General features: G+C 33.3%; 1 long non-coding RNA gene across 1 annotated transcript; it reads right to left on the bottom strand.

Moving 5' to 3' along the window:
• Positions 1-3,673: 3,673 nt before the first annotated feature.
• On the bottom strand, positions 3,674-4,688 carry LOC128282379 (uncharacterized). The gene is made up of 2 exons (XR_008272639.1): positions 4,622-4,688; positions 3,674-3,904 (listed from the first exon to the last, which is right to left on the bottom strand). It is a non-coding gene; the product is annotated as an uncharacterized LOC128282379 (long non-coding RNA).
• Positions 4,689-24,364: the final 19,676 nt, after the last annotated feature.

Here is a 24,364-nt window from a genome sequence, read left to right on the forward strand (position 1 = left end):
CAATACGCAACCTAACCCGAGTAGGGATGCGTCACTATAAATAACAAACTCTTTGCCCGCTTCGGTTGTACTAGAATTGGGGCTTCACCAAATAAGTTTTCAATTGATCAAAACTTTTCTGACATTTTTCCGTCCATTCGAACTTAACATCCCTTTGGAGTAGCTTCGTCATTGGCGTGGCTATCGTTGAGAAACCTTTTACAAATCGTCGGTAATAACCGGCAAGCCCCAAAAGTTCAACCTCAAGAATATTTCTGAGGCTTCCAATTAAGTATGGCTGAAATTTTATTCGGGTCGACTCGAATACCCGATGCAGATACCACATGACCCAAGAAGCTAACCTCTCTCAACTAGAACTCACACTTGCTAAACTTAGCATATAATTGCTTATTCCGTAAAATTTGCAAAGACTAACCTCGTGTGTTCAAGATGTTCGGTCTCATTTCTTGAATAGACCAAGATGCCATCAATGAACACGACTACGAACCGATCCAAATATGGTCTCAAGATCCGATTCATTAAATCCAGAATACCGCAGGACATTAGTAAGCCCAAACGGCATCACTAGGAACTCGTAGTGACCATATCTCGCTCAAGGCGCCTTGGGTACGTCCAATCTCGAATTCAGAATTGATAATAGCCCGATCTCAAATCTATTTTCGAGAACACCGAGGTTCTTCAGCTTGATCGAACAAATCATCGATACGCTGAAACGGATATTTGTTCTTTATCGTTGCTTTATTGTCGACGATAGTCGATTCACGACCTCATGGTTCCATCCTTCTTTTCACAAACAACACCGGTGCACCCCAAGGTGAAAAATTCAGCGAGCAAAACCTTTATCCACCAATTCTTGCAATCGAGCTTTCAACTCCTTTAATTCCGTTGGTGCCATACGATACGGTTATCGAAATTAGAGTGGTACCAAGTACCAATTCGATGCCAAATTCTATTTCCCAAACAGTGGTAAACCCGCAATTCTTCGTGGAAAACATCCGGTATTCACAAACCATCGCACAGATTCGGGTTTCTTTTCGACTCCTTGTCATCGAGCACATACGCAAGGTACGCTTCGCACCCTTTTCTTACATATTTCGGGCCAATATTATCGATATTACATACCGGCAACCCCTTTAAGTCCGTAGACTCAACTCGAATTATCTCGTTATTCGCAAGACCTCGATCGATAGTCTTGCTTTTGCAATTTACAACCGCATCGCATGGTCAACCAATCCAAACCAAGAATAACGTCGAATTCGTCGAACGGCAAAAGCATCTAGTCCGCCGAAAACAAGAACCTCGAACACTAGGGGACTTTTCTTACACACTTTGTTGACAAGCACGTAATAACCCAAGGGTTTGACACCGAATTACAAACTCAAGAGACTCAATAGGCAAAGTCTTCTGGATGCTAAGGTTTCACATATATAAGAATGAGTAGAACCAGGTCAATCATAGCAACCACATTTGTATCGAAAAGAGTGAATGTACCGGAATGACATCCGTGAGGCAAAGATCCGTCAAGGCGTATGGCATAAGTCCTAGCAGAGCACGAGCCTCGGGTCTTGTTGTAGCATCTCTCGGCCCTCTCGACCGCCACTAGCATTGCCCGCATTTGGATGGCCTACCTCGGCAAAGGTAGCACTCGGGTTTCCACTTTGACTTACATTTTGTTCAAGCAACCTCGGGCGGTCCTTGATAAAGTGGTCACAGATCCACACTTATAACAGAGTGATCACGAACCTCAGACTCCCGAATGCCATTTGCCACAATGCGAGACACTCCGCTCTCTCTCGCGATCATTTCCACCATCATGATCAAGTGACTCGTGTGTCACAGGGGTCGACCATGATCTCGTCTAGAAAAGCCCGGCGCCTCTAGACCAGCTCACATCATCTCGAAATCTCTTCGATGCTGTTGAAGAGACTTTTCGAGGACCTTTTCGAATTCTCCAGCCCCCACATCAACTTTTTGTTTCTCCTTTCTAAGCTCTTCTGACTTTACAAGCTCGCTCAACAAGTACTACGAACTCTCGATTTCGAGAATGCCAACGAACATCCTTATATCATCATTCAGCCCATCCTCGTTGCGTTTACATAATAGCTTCGACGAAATACATTCTCGCAGCATCTGGCTAAGCCTCACAAATTTTCGTCAGTAGTCGAATCGACATAGAGCCTTGCTTAAGATCAAGAAATTCCTTCGCTTTTGGTCGATGAATCTCGATCGATATACTTTTTTCTAACTCGGTTTGAAAGAATTCCCTAGTCACTTGCTCCCTAGGCACCACGAAGTCGAGTACTCCACCAATAGTAGGCGGAATCGCGAGCAAGGAGATGGTACACTTTAAGCACTCATCGGTGTACAAGATAGCTCATCGAGCACCGGATAGTGTTGTCCAACCAAAATTCAGCTTGCTCGGCATCGTCGCTATCCGTAGCCTTGAATTCAAAGGGTCTGATGTTTACTTAATTCGTCGATCGGGGCTTACTTGACCTTATTTGGTCGATTCGGGAGGTATTGTAGGTGCGGGGTTGCATTAGTCGGAAATGGAGGTTGTGGAACAGTAGTGTTAGTTCGAATGTATTGGTTGAACCAATCATTCATCACGCTATAAAAGGCTTGCCTAGCCTCATTATTCGGATTGTTGGCCATAGGTTGAGAGTCCGCTGGCGCTGTCCCTTGCGCGGGAGCAAAGCGCCACACTCTCCATATCATCACTATTGCTCGGTTGGGATCGGGATCCATTGCTATAAACAAACACAAATTGATTGTCGAAATCACCACACTATCAATTTATCACTATATGGCATGTATAGCTAGACCCCAAACATATCACGGTAGTCCTAGAATCGACTAAACCGTGGCTCTGATACCAATAAAATTGTAACACCCGAACCCGAGACCATCGCCGGTGTCGGACGCGAGGGGTTAACGAGCCAAGTCCTCTTAAAGCACCGACCAATTTGGCATTTCCAGACAGGCTGGAAAACTGCGTCACTTTCGCCTTAAAAATCATATCTCGAGTTTCAAAACTCGGAAACTGATTCTGTAAATTTTCCATGAATTTAGACTCATATATCCTTCCATGGATTTATTTCTAGAATTTTTGGTCGGGCCAATTGGTACAGTTTATTAGTTAAAGTCACCCATGTTATAGGGATCGACTGCTCTGACCTTCGTGCATTACAACTTAAATATCTCTCTATACAGGGCTTTAATACTGGTTTCGTTTGTTTCTAATGAAACTAGACTCAAAATGGAATCTGAACATATAAGGTATGACTCCTAATTCCTTCTGGATAATTTATAGTGAATTTTTAAAGTCGCGATAGGGGACCCAGAAACCGTTCTGGCCCTGTCTCACGAGAACTTTAATATCTCTCGGTATACTGATCATATGATCGTTTCGTTACTTTCATATGAAAATAGACTCGTCAAGGTTCGATCACATAATTTATTCACTATTTAGCACCATTCCTACAAATTTTGGTGATTTTCCCCATCCACGTCACTGCAGCTGGCAGCATCTGTTTTAAGGTGGGCTTTACCTAATTTGTAGTCTCCATGGGCCAACTATGGTCTTGCCATACATGGGTCCACATATGATCATATTTAGCCATTCCAATGGCTGATCATGTGACCAACACTCCCATTCCAATCCATAATCACATCATGAAACCATATATAATTACAAACCACAAATGGTCTAATTCCATACTCCACTATTACGAACCATTTTCGCATGGCCGTACACATATACATCACAAGTACTTAAAAATAACCGAGGGTAGTCCTATACATGCCATATCCGAACTCAACTAAAGGAGTACCAAAAAGGGCTTTGATAGTGTGGTTGACTTCAACTTCTATGATCCCGAATCCGATCGCTAACGAGCAAAATCTATAAACAGAGAAACAAAGAAACGGAGTAAGCAATTTATGCTTAGTAAGTTTCGAGCCATAATATACACACAACCAAAGCATAGCATTCAAGTAGCTAAACAATAATTCACATGCACAATTTCTCAAAGACATGCTTACTTCACAATCCCAACTCTTATATTCATACACAAATAACGGCCTAGTTAATGCCGATAGCTCATTTATCATTAGAGCGAATATTCAGACAAGATTTACTCATAGTGTGCAAAGCACACACAAAACATACCTTGTTGGGGATTTCACAAATGCAATAACTGAAAATTTTCCAGCAGCTTATAAATTTCAAATCACATACCTTCGAGTTTATCCGGATATAGCTACTGCTCAAAACACCTTCGGGACATAGCCCGTTATGGTAACCCGCACAAATGCCTTCGGACTTAACCCGGATATCACAACTCGCACATTGCCTTCGGCTTAGCCCGGTATCATAGCTCGCACAATTGCCTTTGGGCTTAGCCCGATATCATAACTCGCACAATTGCCTTCGGACTTAGCCGGATATCACTCGAACATTCATACACATCTTTGTTTCATTTTCACAACAAAACTTTTATGCACAATTCACTTAACAAAATATCATTTCGCTCAATGGCCATATACAAGGGCGAATTTCGATTGCTTATTACTTCATTCAATCGAATCAAAATCTAAGTTTCGATACTCGAAAACTTACCTCGGATGTTGTCGAACGATTCCGATGGCTATTCGACTACTTTTTCCTTCCCTTTATCGGATTTAGCTCCTTTTGCTCTTGAGCTTAATGAATACAAGTAGAAGTATTCAATATTTCTATCAATAATGTTTACTAGTAAATCACATTCGCATCTCATATCATCTCACTTTATTATAATTTATCATTCAACCTTTGAACCAAAACGCCATTATATGGCCACATATACATACATCCATATATTTAAGCTCAAGAATTTTAACATAACATCAAGTGCTCAAATTACTCATGTGGCCGATTACACATGGTCATAAATACACAATATCAAAAATAATTTCAAGGTTTTTCACACTATACATGTACTAGGCCGAATGTACATGCAAATTTCACAACATTCTTCAACAAATTTCTTCTTTAAACAAACATATTTATCACTTTCTTCATAATCAAAATATCATGTGCAAACATATATACACATATAGGTGCATGGTCAATCTCAAGGTGTTCATAACCCTCTAAAACACAAATTTTACCAATCAAGTAACAAGCATAAATCATGCTCATGAATGCATCATGGCGAATACATCACAATCATACCCCATTGAACTTTGGTCATGGTTAAACAAAGAACTCAATGTCTTACTCAAGATTGCTACAAAGAAATTTCAAGAGTAGTCAATCCATCATTGCATGCATCATTAGCAAGCTTCACATTTAGCATGCAATGGCTTTAACACAATATCAACCTTGGCCAAATACCATTTTTCATGGCATAACAAGGATTTGAACCATGGCTAACATGCACATCAAGTTAGCAACCAAAACAAGCATGAATCTCATGACACAACCTCATACATACCTTAATCTTGATGCAAGTTTAGCCAAATCTCCTTCTAGATCTCTTCTAAACAAAGAAAATGAAGCAAAAATCTCTTCTTCCTCTTAGGAATTTCGCCAAAGGAAGGAGGGAAAAGATGAACAATTTTTTGTTTTTTCTTTCTTAGTCTTTGCTCAAAAAAGGATGAATGACAACTTTTCTTTCTTTCTTTCTCTCTAGCTACTGACCCGGGGGCATCCATGCTCATTTTTTTTTTCATTTCTTAATTCTTTCTACATAATGCACTAACTAAACATGTTGGAAACATGTCCCTTGCCCATAATCTAGACATGGTCAAGCCACTCATTCAAAATAAATGGAGTATTTGACATGCAACTCCATTTATTTTGCTTCATTCCTTTATTAACCTCTTGAAATTAGCTACATATTTTTAAATCCTTTCACATGAGTCCTTTTTCTTTCAATTCACAATCAAATTAACTAAATCAAAGAATTCAAAATTCACACATGAGCACACACATATTATAGGCATCAAAATAAATTTTAAATTATTTTTATGCCTCGATTTTGTGGTACCGAAACCACATTCCGACTAGGGTCAATTTTGGGCTGTCACATTACCTATATTTCTGGGTGGTCTACCTTGAGCTGATATATTACTCGCTCTCGTATTCTGCACTCTATTTTGCTCAGCTAACTCAGAGCATTCACTAATGAAGTGATCCATCGATCCACATTTAAAACAAGCCCTACCACTCAATCGATAATTTCTGGGATGTTGTTTCCCGTAATGTTTGCATTCAGGTTGATTTGATCTAACGTTGCCAACACTAGCTATAGAGGTAGCTTTCAAACTCACAAGTGGTCTGTCTCGATCATATCTAGAATATTCGCAGTAGCCTTTGAACGGCTAAAATCATCTCAAAATTTCTTTAATGCTAACTGAAATGACTTACTCGATGATATTTTTCGTACCTCTCTAGCTTCTGAGTTGGCTTTTCTTTTCTCTTTCATTGCACTAACTGGTAACTATTTATCGATAGGTTACAAGCTTGTCTAACATGTTTTCCATCAAATGTTGAACAACTTAAATACCATTAATGCCTATTGTGTGGCTTATTTTTGAATATACCGTTTGAATAGTGGACGCAATCATACAATGAGGATCTACGATACAGGCACATGACATCAACCTTGACTGAGTGCATCAATTCAGTACTAAAGGGAACACATTATTTGCTAGTAACATCGATTGTCAAAGAGACATACTTTTGATTGGCCACCTTATTTTATAAAAGGGAGTCGGTGTATGCTGGACAAATAACAAACGAAGGTACATTCTACGATGACGTGATGCAAGAGATTTGACAAAGTACAATGAGAGTGAACATACTGTATGTAGTGTGCCACTTACGTTGAAGCCTCAATTTTCGAGACACGTAGCACGCTATGCCCAAAAAAAAGTCAGGTGCATTTTATCATGTGAACCTAACAGAAGAGAGCTCCGATTGTGGGAGATTCTAAGCATGTAACGTCCCTTAACCCTATACCATCGCCGAAATAGGGTTATGAGACATTACCAATTAGTACAATACAATACAGATATTAATTAAATATAAATGTTCACACTCATCATAATTTTAAGATATCGACCGTTTAATTGGCCCTCGCGGTCCAATATGAACAGTAAAATCAATTTGGGGCTAATTTAGAATCACTGGGAATTTTTCTTAAAATTTCAAAATTTCTTCTTTATGAACAGTACCACACGCCCGTGTCTCCATGACATGCTCGTGTCCTCTACCCGTGGAACTCTCTAACTTGTAGCTTACAAATAAATTGATTTCACACGGCCAAGACACACGCTCATGTGCTCAGCCCATGTGGCAATTTGTTTTGTAGCATTTTAGGTGCAGGGGACACACGGCCTAACAACATGCCTATGTGCAAGCCGTGTGTCTCACACGGTCTGGTCACATGCCGGTGTGACCCGGCCGTGTGGACTCAAAATAAGCCTTTTGTTACAAGTTTACCATCCCCGTAAAACTTAAACTTCAAGCTAATAATTTTATCGACATTTAACACGATTAAACATACTTAATATCCATCCAATTTTAGCAATAAAACATACAACCAATGTACCTTCAGTGGTACTACAATTTATAACAATTAAACATTATCATACTAACCTAATTAATTTTCTTAGGTATAATCACCAAAACTTACATGTTTCATTCATAATTCAACATCTTTCTCTCTTTCATTATCATTTACAAACATTAACTTAATGACCTAGGTACATGCCATTATCAACATTTAACATGTGTTACCTTATTGAGTTCGGGATCGGCCTGAGATACTGATTCAACATTCTAGCTTTAACTTAACCTACGCACGAAAAACAAACCGTATGCTGAGTATGAACTCAGTGGTATTTCTGTAATCCAAACATTTAAAACATAACATAAACTTATTGTCCTATAATAATCATAAATACTCATTTATTCATTTCATAGATAATTTCTTTACAACTCATTCAACCTTCATTATCTAATAACTTAATTAGTTTTTCCATTTAATTCATAACAATAATATTCTCCATTCATATATCTTACTTATGTTTCGCTCACTATTCAATATCGATAACGTATTTCAAGATCCATTAATTTATCGCTTTCTTCCAAAGAATATTTAGTCATTCGATAACAATTAGTTATCCAAGAACGATTATTCGCTCATTAGTAATCCTTTACTCAGTAGCAATCAATTATTCAATGACAGTCAGTATTTTTCAATAACAATCATTTAATCATTATTATTCAGTATCAGTCCATCATTTATTCAGTAACAGTCTAACATTCGGTAGCAGTCAATTTTTCAGCACCTTTATTTGCCCCTATTAACATGACTTGGACCTGGATGGATACACGGATCCAACCCATACACCGGGGATAGTATACAGTGTTTCATCGGTAGGGCCTAATACACCGTAGCGGTAATATAATAATAGTAACAAGATGGTACACGAGTACCTCATCGGAACAAATCCAGAACAGTAACATTAATAGTCAGGTACGGAGTACCTCTTCGGAACGAATCCGAAACAATCACAGTAGTCGACACGTATAGTGTCTAATCGACACAAAGTCGGAATATCCTTGAAAACTTCCAATCCTATGGCATGCCAACTATATCTGACTAGCCCGATACAGTTAATTGGGTATTCAGTAAACTTTCAAATTTCAATTTCATTCATAATTTAATTTCAATTCAATTTAATAAATTTTTCCATATCAATTCACATGGAATTCAATTGCAATATAAATATACATTTTGATTCATTTCAATAATCATAAAACACAATAATGCTTACCTTAATTACTTTTCATTAACATTCAATCAAAACCTAATAATTAACAATTAAATTTTACTTTTCAATGCATCACCCTACACATTAAATAATAAATTCAACAATTAAATATTAAGTTCAGATTATAGAAACACAAACCGTCTTTTCCTCGTTTAGTCGAGATTTTTCAGCATAATGCTAGCTACGGAAATTAATTAAATATTATCAATACACTACCATTCGATTTTCATTTGGAATATTTCAATTTTTATTCATCTTTTTCTTAAATTCCAATTTAGCCTCTAAACTGAAACTAACTTTTATTCTTCACATTTAACTCAATATTGTCATTCAATTTTCACTTTAAACTCATTTCAGCCCTTTAGTTTCACCATAGAACCATAATTTTGAAATTCTTTCAATTTAGTCTCTACTATTCAAAACTTATGAATTACTTTACAAAATTCGATCCTTTAATCAATTCTAACTTCAATTTCTATCAATTTAGCCCTTAATTCATCTTTTTGTTCAACATGAACAATGTTTAAAAATCTAATAACTTTCAATATATCAATTTAATTTCATCAAAACCTTGTTCCATGGCTTCCAAAACATCAAAATTAAGTAAAAAGGGCTAAATTGACTTACCTATTTAAACTTCAAGCTTCAAACCCTCAATTTTTCCCTTTTTCTTTTCTTTCCTTTCTTTCCTTCCTTCCTTCTCTGTTTCGTTCCTTATTCTGCTTTTTCTTTCTTTTATTTACTTGTTATATATATATATAATAATAATAATAACATTATATTATTTATGCTTAAATAATAAGTAATACTTATTTATTATTTATACATGTGCATATTATTATTACAAATGTATCCATAGATCACCATATATTTGTCATATTTTAATTATTTCATAATATAATATCAATTTAATAGAAATAACATTCATAAATATCAAATATAAAACCATAATAAATAATAATAATAATATATATATTTATGCATAAAAATCTTTGATTTTTATGCATTTGCCACCTCAACTATATCAAATGGCATATTTGCCATTTTGGTCCCCTCTTTCATTTTATTAATCTAGAATTAAACCTTTGCCCTTTATTCAATTTAATCCTTTTATCCAATTATCCTTAATTTAAGCTAATTCACTTAATTAAACTCTAATTAACCACTCAATTAACTTCGTAAATATTTTTAATAAATATTTTCGAATCTAGTTTTTAGAAACGGAGACCCGAAAATACACTTTTCTGATAATTTTCAAATTCGGGTCGTTACACTTCCCCCCTTAATAAATTTTGTCCTCAAAGTTTACCTGAAAAGAGGTAGGGTTACAGAGATCTCACTCTTTCCTTCGGTTCCCGTGTTGCTTCCTTAGTATTATAACTTTACCTTTCAATCTAGTGCATCAATCGGTTCTTTTTCTACATACAATGAATCAGTTCAAATTTCAATATCCTTTACTGAGGTAACATATGGAAGATATAATCTATATCTTTTAAATACCAAATCCTGAAAAACCTCATAAATTTTCTATAACTTCAGAGGCAATACCAACCAATGCTTTATCTGTCTAACTTTTCTACAATTTCTCATAAACTTTAAGAAATACCTTATCATTAGCAGAATACTCGATATTCCGACATTTCAAATTCATATATGATTTTCGTCTGTCAGAAGCTGCTCTCAGTTTATCTTGAATCTTCTTGACAGTATTCCCTGTTTCCTGAATAAATTCCAACTCAATCATTTTTCTTCCCTTCAATATCTTATGAAAATTTTGACAATCAAGTACTTCTTTTAAACTATCTCGAATCACTTCCACTTTTCTTCAATTTCAGAATCAAAGGAACTTCACATATTCCTTTTCTCACTATATTCAATTAGATGCTATGCAGTTTTTCATTCTTAATCATACAGAGCTTTGCACAGTGCTAAAAACTATTATTGCGTACCCAGAACTTCTTGTACTTGTTCCAGAATCAAAATATAAACCATGTATCCCAATCCAAAATAATAGAAATTGACATACCATGTAATCTGACAATCACAGGAACCCATATTTCAGACAATTATTAAGTGAGAAATTTATTCATACTGAAATAAAATATGTAGACTTCGCCATGCCTTCGACAATTATTCAAATATCATCTTTCTTTCTTTCTTTTTTAAAGATAAATATAATTCCAATTCAAACCTTTAGAACATCTATCCCATTTCCATTCTGATATCATCACTGGCTGTAACAGTTCTCAAGGTATCAGTATCCAATGTTTAGTTTTATCATGCCATTCATGTACAAGTTCAGAATATAGTTTTTCGTTCCAAACCGTCAAAATATTTGCTTCAAATCACAGTACAACTTATTTCTTCCAAAATGCATAGAAATGTTACTACTATAAATTTCGTGTAAAATCTTCTGTATAAGCTTCTGAATTCTTCAGTACAGCTTCTGTTTCTAAATAACAGGCAATCATCAGATCTAATATGAAGTTTTTAATCAATAGTCATTTATATTATATACCCATATAACCAGTAACTCATTATTACATTCCTGAGCTTTACAAATTTGTTGTAGAGAAGCCAATTTAGCTTTTATCTCAATTACACCTAAGTCATCATCAAATAATAACACTCAGATGTTCATAGCTCATAATACAAAGTAAAACTTTCAATTCTGAGTATACATACCTTCATTTGTTTTTCCCAGATAATAATCAACTATCATATCTTGATCTTTTAATGTAAGGATAATAATTACCACTTCTAAATCATATATTAGATAATTCTTTCCATGTGATTCTAACTTCCCATAACATAAACCATTAGTTTACTTTCTTACATCAAAACACTGCTATCCCTGTAAATCACAAGTTTCTTTACCGAATTTCAGACTAAATCAAAACTAATGCTTCAGTTAACTGAGCTTTCAACTAATCAATGTCTTGCTGACATTTATCAGATCATCCCAATGCCATATATTTCTATAGTAATCATATCATCCAAAAATCCCTTTTTCACATTTTTGGAAATATCCGACTAGTTTCAGAAAACTTCTGATTTCAGATATACTTTTCAATATCATTTTAAGCACAAGATCTATAGCACATTCGGCTTCTTCAATCAACAGTAGTTCAGGTAGCTTTTCTAGAAACACATCAGAATTCTCTCGCACTATTACCACTGATTTAAATCTTACCTTGAATACTTTAATATCCAATACATAAGCAAAGTAAGTACCATATCTCTTTTTGCAGCATATTTCTATTTTGACATGATCAATGTCTCAATAGGTAAATCATTCAATCTTCTCTGAGTGAAAACAAAAAATTTCACCATCCTAACTTCACAATATAATATACTTTTGCTTATAATTTACCACAGTATCATGTAGAATTAACCATTCCATTCTCAATATCACATCAAATAGTAATAACATCAAATCTATCAGAAAATAGTAATATCATTATCAAACAGTTCCTGCAGATCTTATACGCCAATAAATACTGATCTGAAAAAATTTGGTACTTCCACCATAATTCAGTCAACTCAACAGGCAAGTCTTTAGCAAATACTGAATTCATGCAATCATAGGAATAAGCCAAACCAAGATCAATTTAGAATGATCATATCAGTGTCAATAAAGAAGAAAGTACCTATAATGACATCCAGTAAAGATAAATCTACTTATATACAATTAACATATACCCTGGATGATGTTCATTCTCCAGATTTTTCAGTGAAGTCCTTTGTCACGCTTCGATTATCACTCGTATTCCGGAGTTACAGAGTAACCTACCTCTAGTAGCTGTGTTACTCAATCTTGGAATCTGAATAATATCTTTTTCAACTTTCTTTAAACAATCACTAAGATAATAATCAAAAGAATTACATCCAGCATATATTCCACTCTTTATTCTACATTCTTCGGCTTTCTGTCCTCATTTAAATTGTCTTCATACCATTTGTACCTTACAGTTTCTGTCTAAATACATCCTCTAATATATTTATTCAATCAGACAAATTCCCTTTGGATACAGTTACAATCATATAACTCTGTGTATGCTTCAGGGTTTCTTCACATCTCTGATAAAAAAAGCTCTGGCTGATATATATATTTCTTTCAGAACTCATTTTGGAAAATCTCCAAATAACCTTTTCTTAATTACAACATAAATCAATATTTTCCACCACTGGTAAGCTGAATCTTTTAACATAAATATCGTTCCTTTCTAACATCTAATCAGTGAACAAAACAATTAGTTGACAATCCTGATAATATTCTCTAACCAGATTTCAGTTCTTTCAAGATCATTTTCAACTGAAATTCTCAATTCTTCCACACTATATTTACGGAGTATTAACAACAGATAACTAACCGGTTCAGACAAGCTCTGTACCTTGAAGCACTTTAGGAACTAATTGAGAAACAGGAGGGGTAAATGTCGTAGTAGATATAGTTTTTTTCTACTCACTAAAGAGCATCAGTCAGAGTTCTAAATAATTATGCACTTTCTTTCCCTATTATTTCATCAGTCATCATTCAGTAATTAATTACCCATTGAGTTAATACCCAGTGTTGTCGATTCAGTTTTCATATAATTCATGAGACTATTCGTCTCCAGTATACATTTCATAATCAATACCATCGATATGTTCATCTAACATTTTCAACTATAAAACAGTACCAAAAAAATATATCAGCATCTAATCCTGACTCAATTTTGACTTAATTATGGCATGTACCTCTACACTCCTTTCTGTACTCGACTTAATCCTAGAATCGATTAAACCCAGTTAGCTCCGATACCACTAATTGTAACATCCTCTAACCTTATACCGTTACCGAAACAGGGTTACGAGACATTACCAGTTAGTACAGTACAATAAAGACATTAATTAAAAATAAATGTTCACACTCATCATAATTTTAAGATATCGACCCTTTAATGGGCCCTCGTGGTCCAATATGAATTGTAAAATCAATTCGGGGCTAATTTGGAATCACTGCGAATTTTTCTTAAAATTTCACAATTTCTTCTTTATGAACAGTACCACATGCCCGTGTCTCTGTGACACGCCTGTGTCCTCTACTTGTGGAGCTCTCTGACTTGTAGCTTACGAATAAATTGATTTCACACTGCCAAGACACACGCCCGTGTGCTCAGCCCATGTGGCAATCTGTTTTGTAGCATTTTAGGTGCAGGGGACACACGGCCTAACAACATGCTCATTTGCAAGCCGTGTGTCTCACACAGTCTAGTCACACGCCGGTGTGTCCCAGTCGTGTGGACTCAAAATGAGCCTTTTGTTACAAGTTTACCATCCCCGCAAAACTTAAACTTCAAGCTAATAATTTTATCGACATTTAACACGATTAAACATATTTAATATCCATCCAATTTTAGCAATAAAACATACAGCCAATGTACCTTCAGTGGTACTACAATTTATAACAATTAAACATTATCATACTAACCTAATTAATTTTCTTAGGTATAGTCACCAAAACTTACATGTTTCATACATAATTCAACATTTTTATATCTTTCATTATCATTTACAAACATTAACTTAATGACCTAGGTACATGCCATTGTAAACATTTAACATGTGTTACCTTATTGAGTACGGGATCGGCCTGAGATACTAATTCAACATTCTAGCTTTAACTTAACCTGCATAGGGAAACAAACCGTACGTTGAGTATGAACTCAGTGGTATTTGTATAATCCGAACATTTAAAACATAACATACACTTATTGTCCTATAATAATCATAAATACTCATTTATTCAATTCATAGATAATTTCTGTACAACTCATTCAACCTTTATTATCTAATAACTTAATTAGCTTTTCCATTTAATTCATAACAATAATATTCTCCATTCATATATCTTACTTATGTTTCTGTTCACTATTCAATATTAGTAAACATATTTCAGTATCGATTAATTTATCAGTTTCTTCCAGTAACATTTAGTCATTCGATAACAATTAGTTATCTAGTAACGATTATTCGTTCATTAGTAATCTTTTACTCAGTAGCAATGTAACACCCCTAACCCGTTTCCATCGCTGGAACGAGTTACGAGATATTACCGAATCAAATACTTAATCGTAAAGTTTCTATGAGATTACTTCCATCAACTTCATTTCGTTAAATTCATCTTTAATATCGCATAATCCATTTTTACCACTCTATACGATTCTTATTCATATATGGCCAGCACAAATAATTAATCATTATCAAGTTCAATCAAAATCATTACATGAGTTTATATCATATAACAACCATATCATACGATAGCATGTTATATTCAGACATAACCAAATGATCCATTATGCTAATTCAATTTAAAAACTAAGATCATATACAATAGCCATATTGCAGTTAATCACTTATATAAACATGTCCTAATCGAATCACTCAGAAATACATAGTCAAGATTTTAATAGCATTTTCAATCCCTCAAACATATGTATAATTTATATATATATATATATATATATATATATCATTCATTAAAAGCATTAAACATTAAAGCCAAGACAAGTTATAGTATGATTAAATATAACCAAATCCAAACTTAACATTTAAGCCATATTCGCATGGCTAAAAGTGTACATAACAAAGTTCAAACAAAAACATAATAGCCTATACATGCCGAAATGTTCTCTTAGACCAACTAAGAAGAGGATACCAAAAAGTTGCAAGCTGGTGTGATGACTTCGACGATGGTCCCAAGCACACAAAATGGATCAAAGAAACCTAAATAAGTAACAAGTAAAGACACCAAATGAGTATATAACTCAGTAAGTCATAAGCATTACACTACCGTCCATTAATAAAAGATCATAAGAGAAAACAAATAATGCAAAATCAATTACTCCAACCATACCGAATGATGCTATAATTTCTTAGATTTTCGGTTCAATCTCATGCCAGGTCCTACTATCAAATCAAATACCAAAACAACCCAATTGATTTAGATCCATTACCTCAAAGCATGGAACAATGATGTACAAGATAAATTTATACATACACAGCACATGTCTCAAATTCGATATTTTAGTTAATAGTTTATCACTTTGTTCTTTCAAGCACATTTTATATTATCAACCAAATTTGCACACATAGTGCTTATTACACTCGCACACATAGTGCCATAGTAAACCGCACACATAGTGCATTGGATTTTCTCTCATGCTTCAACATCCAAATCGGCACACATAGTGCCACTTAATTCCGCACACATAGTGCCATATGTTAACTCATTATGCTAAGGCAATTTACTTAATTCAAATAGCACATATGGTCACATTAATAAATAGGAAATCACTCCAAAAGAATACCTATCAAAAGGAATTCTTTTATGATTCACTATTATTATTTATATACAAACTAATCAACCTTACAAAAAAGCTTAAGGACTTACCTTATATTGGATGAAAATGATTCCCAATCGACTACTCAATTGTCTTTGCTTTTCCCTTGTTTGATTCTCCCCCTTTGATTTCTTGATCTAGAATAAATACATTTAGTAGTTTAATTACCTTGCTGGATACTTATATGTATAATTTAATTATTTTCACTTCATTTCACAACTATTCTTGTTCAAAACATTAAAACCTTAACTAATGTTCGATTAATGCTTCAAGGCCGAATGTACTACCACTACTAAGATAACTTAATCTCAGGTAATTTAATTCTAATAGACAAAATCATGAATCAACTCAACCTTATAAGCCAATATTACTCTTATAATCGATTATAGAGAGTTAAAAATAATATCACAAACATATACACCTATATGGCCGAATATACCAAATTAAATTTAACATTACCTATGTAATTACCTATAAGTTCTTATACTTCAAATTTCATACATTTAACCTTTTAATGTCTATTAATCATTCTTTTGATCTTAACCTAAAATGGCAACTCCCATACTCAATATTTCAACCGAATTATCCATATCACCAAGACTAAAATTCACACCTTAAACTTCATACATTCTTATTATGACCTTCATAATTCATTTGGCCCTATCAAAGAACCATTTAACATACAAGGAAAATAATCATAGAGAAAGAAATTAACATTCCAATTAGACTCAATATAACCGAATGTACAAGGTGCTACTAAACTACTTATTCAAAAAATCTTCATTCCATACTATCATCCCCCTTTTATTCCATACAACATGAAAATAACCTTTAATTCTAACACTTAAATTCACGACATGATGCCTAAACCACCATAAAAGTTTCAACTTTCTTGACATTACCAAGAGTGCATCCAATTATTAACTTAACATATCATAAAACCAAATCAACAATTCAAAACTTACCTCTTACTAGCTAAAGAAAAACGCCGAATTGCTTTAGGGTAAATTTCCCCTTATTCCTTCACTTTGTTTCGGCTTTGAGAAAAGAAAAAGAAGATGAACACCCTCTCTCTCTTCTCTTTCTTCTATTATTCATCCCTATCATTTCTTTTTTTTTAATTCATTTTATTAGAATTATTTAAATCATTTGTTAACTTAAAAATTAAATTAAATTAGAATTAGTGGAGCATCATCATTTCTTGGCCGGCCACTATATATATTATGGGTAAATTGACATGCAAAACCACTCTTTTTAATACATGCACTAATAGACCATTATAAAAATTAACCTATCACATTTCTAAAGTGTTTCATATAAGTCCATTTTAATAAATTCACTTAAAAATGACCAAATTAATGCTTGAAACTTTCACACATGCATTTACTCACATCATGAACATAGAATATAACTTTTAATTATTTATAAAACTCAGTTTCTGTGGTCCCGAAGCCACTTTCCGACTAGGGTCTAATTAGGACTGTCACAAGCAATCAATTATTCAATGACAGTCAGTATTTTTCAATAACAATCATTTAATCATTATTATTCAGTATCAGTCAATCATTTATTCAGTGACAGTCCAATATTCGGTAGCAATCAATTTTTTAGTAACTTTATTTGCCCCTATTAACATGACTCGGACTTGGACGGATACACGAATCCAACCCACACACCGGGATAGTATACAATGTTTCATCGGCCGGAGCCGAAATACACCGTAGCGGTAACAGTAACAATAACAGTAGCGGTACAAAAAGTACCTCATCGGAACAAATTTGGAATAGTAATGAATGATCGGTATGGAGTACCTCTTGAACGATTCCTAACGATCCACAATGAGTCGACACGTATAGTGTCTCATCGACACAAAGTCGGAATATACCTGAATACTTCCAATCCTATAGCATGCCAACTATATCCAACTAGCCCGATACAGTTAATTGGGTATTCAGTAAACTTTCAAATTTCAATTTCATTCATTTAATTTCAATTCAATTTAATACATTTTTCCATATCAATCCACATGCAATTCAATTGTAATACAAATATACATTTTGATTCATTTCAATAATCATAAAACACAATAATGCTTACCTTAATTACTTATCATAACATTCAATCAAAACCTACTAATTAACAATTAAATTTCACTTTTCAATGCATCACCATACACATTAAATAATAAATTCAACAATTAAATATTAAGTTCGGATTATAGAAACACAAACCGTGATTTCCGAGCTAACCCTCGTTGACCTCGTCTTTTTCTCGCTTAGTCGAGATTTTTCGGCATAACGCTAGCTACGGAAATTAATTAAAAATTATTAATACACTACCATTCGATTTTCATTTGGAATATTTCAATTTTTATTCATCTTTTGCCTAAATTCCAATTTAGCCTTTAAACCGAAACTAACTTTTATTCTTCACATTTAACTCAATGTTTTCATTCAATTTTCACTTTAAACTAATTTCAGCCCTTTAATTTCACCATAGTACCATAATTTTGAGATTCTTTCAATTTAGTCTCTACCATTCAAAACTTATGAATTACTTTACAATTCGATCCTTTAATCAATTCTAACTTCAATTTCTATCAATTTAGCCCTTAATTCATCTTTTTGTTCAACATGAACAATGTTTAAAAATCTAATAACTTTCAATATATCAATTTAATTTCATCAAAATCTTGTTCCATGGCTTCCAAAACATCAAAATTAAGTAAAAAGGGCTAAATTGACTTACCTATTTAAACTTCAAGCTTCAAACCCTCAAATTTTCCCTTTTTCTTTATTTATGCTTAAATAATAAGTAATACTTATTTATTATTTATACATGTGTATATTATTATTACAAATGTATCCATAGATCATCATACATTTGTCATACTTTAATTTATTCTATTTATTTAATATTTTATTATAATAAAATCTATTTACTTAAATAAAAAGTAATTAAATAAACATATCACAATTGGACCAATATAATTATTACACATGTATATTTTATTTCCATACATTTGTCTTTACTTTAATTTATTTCATAATATAATATCAATTTAATAGAAATAACATTGATAAATATCAAATATAAAACCATAAATAATAATAATAATAATATACATATTTATGCATAAAAATTTTTATTTTTATGCATTTGCCGCCTCTACTATATCAAATGGCATATTTACCATTTTGGTCCCCTCTTTCTTTTATTAATCTATAATTAAACCTTTACTCTTTATTCAATTTAATCCTTTTATCCAATTATCCTTAATTTAAGCTAATTCACTTAATTAAACTCTAATTAACCATTCAATTAACTTCGTAAATATTTTTAATAAATATTTTCGAATCTATTTTTCAGAAACGGAGACCCGAAAATACACTTTTCTGATAACTGTAAAATTCGAGTCATTCCATTTCTCCCCCCTTGATAAATTTCATCCCCGAAATTTACCTGAAAAAAGGTGGGGTTACAGAGATCTCACTCTTTCCTTCACTTCTCGTGTTGCTTCCTCAGTATTATAACTTTACCTTTCAATCTAGTACCTCAATCGGTTCTTTTTCTTCATACAATGAATCAGTTCAAATTTCAATATCCTTTGCCGAGGTAACATGTGGAAAATCTAATTTATATCTTTTGAATACCAAATCCTGAAAAACCTCATAAATTTTCTGTAACTTCAGAGGCAATACCAACCAATGCGTTATCAGTCTAACTTTTCTACAATTTCACATAGCCAAACATAACGAAAGCTTAATTTCACATAAACTTTAAGAAATACCTTATCATTAGCAGAATACTCGATATTTCGACGTTTCAAATTCACATATGATTTTCGTCTGTCAAAAACTACTTTCAGTTTATCTTGAATCTTCTTGACAGTATTCCATGTTTCCTTAATTTATTCCAACTCAATCATTTTTCTTCCCTTCAATATCCCTATGAAATTTCTAACAATCAAATATTGCTTTTAAACTATCTCGAATCATTTCCACTTTTCTTCAATTTCAGAATCAAAGCAACTCCACATATTCATTTTCTCACTATATTCAATCAGATGCTATGCAGTTTTTCATTCTTAATCATACAGAGCTTTGCACAGTGCTGGAAACTATTATTGCGTACCCAGAACTTCTTGTACTTGTTCTAGAATCAAAATATAAACCATGTATCCGAATCCAAAATAATAGAAACTGACATACCATGTAATTTGACAATCTCAGGAACCCATATTTCAGACAATTATTAAGTGAGAAATTTATTCATACCGAAATAAAATATTCAGACTTTGCCATACCTTCGACAATTATTCAAATATCATCTTTCTTTTTTTTTAAAAAAAAGATAATGATATTTCCAATTCAAACCTTTAGAAATTCGATCCCATTTCCATTCTGATACCATCACTGGCTGTAACAGTTCTGAAGGTATCAGTATCCAATGTTTAGTTTTATCTTTCCATTCATGTACAAGTTCAAAATATCGTTTTTCATGTCAAACCGTCAACACATTTGCTTCAAATCACAGTACAACTTATTTCTTCCAGAATGCATAGACATGTTACTACTATAAATTTCGTGTAAAATCTTTTGTATAAGCTTCTGAATTCTTCAGTACAGCTTCTGTTTCTAAATAACAGGCAATCATCAGATCTAATATGAAGTTTTTAATCAATAGTCATTTATATTATATACCCATATAACTAGTAACTCATTATTACATTCCTGAGCCTTGCAGATTTGCCGTAGAGAAGCCAGTTTAACTTTTATCTCAATTACACCTAAGTCATCATCAGATAATAACACTCAGATGTTCATAGCTCATAACACAAAGTAAAACTTTCAATTCTGAGTATACATACCTTCATTCGTTTTTCCCGGATAATAATCAACTATCATATCTTGATCTTTTGATGTAAGGACAATAGTTACCACTTCTAAATCATATATCAGATAATTCTTTCCATGTGATTATAACTTCTCATAACATAAACCATTAGTTTACTTTCTTACATCAAAACACTGCTATTCATGTAAATCACAAGTTTCTTTACCTGATTTTAGACTAAATCAAAACTAATGCTTCAGTTAACTGAGCTTTCAACTAATCATTGTCTTGCTGACATTTATCAGATCATTCCAATGTCATATCTTTCTATAGTAATCATATCATCCAAAAATCCCTTTTTCAAATTTATGGTAATATCCAACTAGTTTCAGAAAACTTCTGATTTCAGATATACTTTTTAATATCATTTCAAGCACAAGATCTATAGCACATTTAGCTTCTTCAATCAATAGTAGTTCAGGTAACTTTTCTAGAAACACATCAGAATTCTCTCGCACTATTACCACTGATTTAAACTTTAACTTGAATACTTTAATATCCAATACATAAGCAAAGTAGGTACCATAACTCTTTTTCCACCATATTTCTGTTTTGACATGATCGATGTCTCAATAGGAGAATTATTCAATCTTCTCTGATTCAAAACAAAACATTTCATCATCCTAACTTCACAATATAATATACTTTTGCTTATAATTTACCATAGCATCATGCAAAATTAACCATTCCATTCTCAATATCACATCAAATAGTAATAACATCAAATCGATCAGAAAATAGTAGTATCATTATCAAGCAGTTCCTGCAGATCTTATCAACCAATAATTATTGACCCGAAAAAATTTGATACTTCCACCATAATTCAGTCAACTCAACAGGCAAGTCTTTAGCAGATACTGAATTCATGCAATCATAGGAATAAGTCAATAAAGAAGAAAGTACCTGTAATGATATCCAGTAGAGATAAATCTTCTTATATACAATTAACATATACCCTGGCTGATGTTCATTCTCCAGATTTTTCAGTGAAGTCCTTTGTCACACTTCGATTATCACTCGTATTTCCGGAGTTACAGAGTAACCAACCTCTAGTAGCTGTGTTACTCAGTCTTGAAATCTGAATAATATCTTTTTCAACTTTCTTTAAATAATCACTAAGATAATAATCAAAAGAATTACATCCACCACATATTTCACTCTTTATTCTACATTCTTCGGCTTTATGTCCTCATTTAAACCGTCTTCAAACCATTTGCACCTTACAGTTTCTGTCGAAATACATCCTCTAATATATTTATTCAATCAGGCAAATTCCCTTTGGATACAGTTACAGTCATATAACTCTGTTTATGCTTCAGGGATTCTTCACATCACTGATCAAGAAATCTCTGGCTGATATATATATTTCTTTCATAACTCATTTTGGAAAATCTCCAAATAACCTTTTCTTAATTACAACATAAATCAATATTTTCCACCACTAGTAAGCTGAATCTTTTAACATAAATATCATTCTTTTCTAACATCTAATCAGTGAACAGAACAATTCGTTGACAATCCTGATAATATTCTCTAACCAGATTTTAGTTTTTTCAAGATCATTTTCAACTGAAATTCTTACTTCTTCCACACTATATTTATGGAGTATTAATAACAGATAACTTACCTGTTCAGACAAGCTCTGTACCTTGAAGCACTTTGGGAACCGATTGAGAAACAGGAGGGGTAAATGTAGTAACAGATATAGTTTTTTTCTACTCACTAAAAAGCATCAGTCAGAGTTCTAAATAATTATGCACTATTTCTTTTTCTATTATTTCATCAGTCATCATTCAGTAATTAATTACCCATTGAGTTAATACCCAGTGTTGTGGATTCAGTTTTCATCTAACTCACGAGACTATTCGTCTCCAGTATACATTTCATAATCAATACCATCGATATGTTCATCTAACATTTTCAACTATAAAACAGTACCAAACAAATATATCAGGATCCGATGCCAACTCAATTTCGACTTAATTATGGCATGTACCTCTAGACTCCTTTCTGTACTCGACTTAATTCTAGAATCGGCTAAACCCAGTTAGCTCTGATACCACTAATTGTAACGTCCCTTAAACCTATACCATCGCTGAAACAGGGTTACGAGACATTACTAGTTAGTACAGTACAATACAGACATTAATTAAATATAAATGTTCACACTTATCATAATTTTAAGATATCGACCCTTTAATGTGCCCTCGCGGTCCAATATAAACAGTAAAATCAATTCGGGGCTAATTTAGAATCACTACGAATTTTTCTTAAAATTTCAAAATTGCTTCTTTATGAACAGTACCACACGCCCGTGTCTCCATGACACGCCCGTGTCTTATACCCGTGGAGCTCTCTGACTTGTAGCTTACGAATAAATTGATTTCACACTGCCAAGAAACACGCCCGTGTGCTCAGCCCATGTGGCAATCTGTTTTGTAGCATTTTAGGTGCAGGGGATACACGGCCTAACAACATGCCCATGTGCAAGCCGTGTGTCTTACACGGTCTAGTCACACGCCCGTGTGACCCGGCTGTGTGGACTCAAAATGAGCCTTTTGTTACAAATTTACCATCCCAGCAAAACTTAAACTTCAAGCTAATAATTTTATCGACATTTAACACGATTAAACATACTGAATACCCATCCACTGAATACCCATCCAATTTTAGCAATAAAACATACAACCAATGTACCTTCAGTGGTACTACAATTTATAACAATTAAACATTATCATACTAACTTAATTAATTTTCTTAGGTATAGTCACCAAAACTGACATGTTTCATACATAATTCAACATCTTTATATCTTTCATTATCATTTACAAACATTAACTTAATGACCTAGGTACATGCCATTATCAACATTTAACATGTGTTACCTTATTAAGTTCGGGATCAGCCTGGGATATTGATTCAACATTCTAGCATTAACTTAACCTGTGCATGGAAACAAACCGTACGTTGAGTATGAACTCAGTGGTATTTCTATAATCCGAACATTTAAAACATAACATACACTTATTGTCCTATAATAATCATAAATACTCATTTATTCATTTCATAGACAATTTCTTTACCACTCATTCAACCTTCATTATCTAATAACTTAATTAGCTTTTCCATTTAATTCATAACAATAATATTCTCCATTCATATATCTTACTTATGTTTCTGTTCACTATTCAATATCAGTAAACATATTTCAGTATTGATTAATTTATCAGTTTCTTTCAAAAACATTAAGTCATTCG

Source organism: Gossypium arboreum, chromosome 10 (assembly GCF_025698485.1).
Source record: "Gossypium arboreum isolate Shixiya-1 chromosome 10, ASM2569848v2, whole genome shotgun sequence".
Taxonomy (NCBI): Eukaryota; Viridiplantae; Streptophyta; class Magnoliopsida; order Malvales; family Malvaceae; genus Gossypium; species Gossypium arboreum.